Source organism: Lepisosteus platostomus, chromosome 4 (genome assembly GCF_059453375.1).
Source record: "Lepisosteus platostomus isolate fLepPlt1 chromosome 4, fLepPlt1.hap1, whole genome shotgun sequence".
In the NCBI taxonomy this organism is placed as follows: domain Eukaryota; kingdom Metazoa; phylum Chordata; class Actinopteri; order Semionotiformes; family Lepisosteidae; genus Lepisosteus; species Lepisosteus platostomus.
In genome coordinates, this window is record NC_142614.1 from 77326275 (window position 1) to 77329490 (window position 3216).

Sequence of the window (3216 nt, forward strand, 5' to 3'; positions counted from 1 at the left end):
TCATGCCAAAATGCAATTAACCTACCTCAATGCTCCTGGACTGTGGCAGAAAACCTCACTACTTGGAGGAAACCCACAACCAACTGGAGAGAAAATTACATGAGCACCCAAAACTAGTTTTGAACTAGTTTTCATAAATAAAATGTAATGTGTAGAAAAATAAACTGGTGACATGTGTAAGGAGTGTTTATTTTTATGAGCACAGGGTGGACGAGTCATTGACAACCATAATGATGTCCTGGAGAGGAGCAAGAATGTACACATTGACTTTAGCAATGGTATGTATCATTCATAGGGTACATAAAAATAGGCTGGTTTAACATGAGTAATTATCATGTCAAACTGTTGGGTTGCTAGTTGATTCACAGCAGCCTTTTATTCATCATTTTTAAAAGAATCCAGGGTGTTCAGCTCAAGGATTTGCCATGTAGTGTTTTCCAGACCATCACGGCAGTTGTGACATGTCTCCCGTTCTTGCCTCCAAAGTCCTCCAGATTAACAAACAATAGGTACGTGAATCTTTTGAAGGGGGTGAGAGGAAATTATATGAAAAGGTCAGATCCAGATCCAGCTTAAAGTTCAACTGCTTTTAGACGTAATTAAATTGAAGGAAACGGTGACATGCTATGTTCTGAAAGATTTTAAACGTCACTCTAGTTGTGCCATACTCATATGAGCCATAGGAGATTAGTAGTTATTGTACATATCAAGATTTTGTTGATTTATTACTCTTCTGTTATTGGTACGGTAGCTAAAGTGCTCAGACTATTAGGGCTTAGGGGTCTTTTTCTCCAATCCCAGAGGTTAAAGTGTGTATTGGTTCAGTCCAGCACAGAATTTAAGGACCTTTAGAATTATAATGTAGTCCATTTCATTAGTTAAATTCCAGTTTTTCAAGTTTCTTATCTTGTTTTTCTTATAACCTTTTAAAGTTAATTACATTATAATAATAATTGCTTACACTTATATAGTGATTTCCTGGACACTCCACTCAAAGTGCTATACAGGCAATGGGGACTCCCCTCCACCACTGCCGCCAATGTGCAGCCTTACCTGCATGATGCAAACGCAGCCATAGTGTGTCAGAACTCTCACCACACACCAGCTCTCACTGTGGAAGAGAACAGAGTGATGAAGCCAGCTCAGAGATGGGGGTTATTAGGAGTACATGATCAGTAAGGGCCAGTGGGAAAATAGACCAGGACACCAGGGTAAAACCCCAACTCTTTTTGAGAAATGCCCTGGGAGTTTTTATGACCATAGGATCTCAGTTTTACTTTTCATCTGAAGGACTGTGCCTTTTTACAGTGTAGTGTCCCCATCACTATACTGGGGCATTAGGACCCACCTAGACTGAAAGGTGAGTGCCCCCTGCAAGCCCAAATAACAGCTCTTCCAGCAGCAACCTTAGTTTTTCCCAGGAGGTCTCCAATTCAGGTATTGACCAGGCTTACATCTGGTTAGCTTTAGTGGGCTACCATCTGGGAACTGCAGTGTGATATGGCTGCTGGCAAGATAATGAAATAGGTCCTCTTAATTAATATGGGGCTGTTTGGAAGTTTCCACAACTTATAAAGTCAGTAGAAACTTTAACAAGTATGAGTTGGCTATTACAAAAAAGGTAGTAGATTGGGTTTTTAAATATCAAGCTAAAAGTAAAAGTACTTTTCTCAACAAAAGTTTTGTAGCAGCAGCCAAGTGAATTTAATCTAAGCACCCCTTCTCTAAAATAAAGTTTGTAAGAAAAAATATGGGACTAACCAGCAAATGAAAGATTTGTCCCAAAATCAGTAAAGAAACAGTACTCACCACTCTCCTCAGCTCCTGGACTCTTGAATGAAAACAGAGGCACAGGGAGTCTGCTCTTTTATCCTCTGAGCTGGGCTGGCTCCTCCCCCTCAGAATGTACCAAGTCCAGCGAAGGGTAAAACCTTCATAGCTAACAGCTATAGTGAATGGCTGAAAACAAGATTAAATTAACAAGATACAAGCCAGCAGCCATATCACCCTGCAACTCACAACTGGCAACCTACTGAAGCTAAGCAGGTGTGAGTGTGGTCAGTACCTGGATGGGAGACCTCCTGGGGAAGAACTAAGGTTGCTGCTGGAAGAGGTGTTAGTGGGACCAGCAGGGGGTGCTCACCCTGTGGTCCATGTGGGTCCTAATGCCCCAGTATAGTGATGAGGACACTCTACTGTAAACAGGTGCTGTGCTTTGGATGAGATGTAAAACCAAGGTCCTGACTCTCTGTGGTCATTAAAAATCCCATGGTGTTTCTTGTAAAGAATAGAGGTGTAACCCCAGTGTCTTGGCCACATTTCCCATTGACCCTTACCAATCATGGTCTCCTAACAATCTCCATTTATGAATTGGCTTCATCACTCTGCTCTCCTCCCCACTGAGAGCTGGTGTGTGGGGAGTGGACTGGCTCATCATCCAGGTGGGGCTGCACATTGGTGGTGGTGGAGGGGATCCCCATTATCTGTAAAGTGCTTTGAGTGGAGTGTCCAGAAAAGCGCTATATAAGTGTAAGCAATTATTATTATAAATCAAAAGATATTCAAACTCAATATAATAGGTCTATTCATTTGAAGACGGATTCTAAATTTATCATTTTTTGGGTTAAATAAAGTGCAACTGATTGAATCTTATGAGTGGGATACTATTCATTGATTCTTCCTGTTTTCACTTTTGAGCTTCTCTGTGTTTGGTGATCAAGAGATTTATACAGAAGTAAGCATTCAAAGTACATGTTTAAATATTAAAATGGAATTTTACAACTAAAGGGGAATTCTGGTAACTGAGCATAAAAATAACAGGAGCATAATGTCCTTCAAGATCATATTATCATAAAAGATATTAATATTGGAATATAAACATTATATTTAATGTCCATGGCTGATAGTGGTAGCTTAAATAAACAGTACACAACAATTTTCCACTTTACAAACATTTTATGCATCAAAGTCTTTAACTATGTCACTTACTGTGGTTATTTTGGAAAAGTTTTGATGTGCTCTTTCTGACTATATTTGTAGTTTAAAATACTATTCTAATATATAAGTATATGTATTTTCTATGAATCCTTGCTGTTTTTATTCCAGTAAAAAAGTGTACTTTTCAGAATCTGCTTAGTAGGGAATATAATATGGAATCATGCAGTAAAAGAAATTAGTAATGATATTAATAGATAAAAATATGATACATTTATATAA

At 38.9% G+C, this 3216-nt stretch overlaps 1 long non-coding RNA gene across 1 annotated transcript; it reads right to left on the reverse strand.

Annotated features, from left to right (window-relative positions):
- Window positions 1-290: 290 nt before the first annotated feature.
- LOC148673881 (uncharacterized) lies at window positions 291-1843 on the reverse strand. Its single transcript, XR_015936226.1, has 3 exons — window positions 1810-1843; window positions 1054-1111; window positions 291-519 (listed from the first exon to the last, which is right to left on the reverse strand). It is a non-coding gene; the product is annotated as an uncharacterized LOC148673881 (long non-coding RNA).
- Window positions 1844-3216: the final 1373 nt, after the last annotated feature.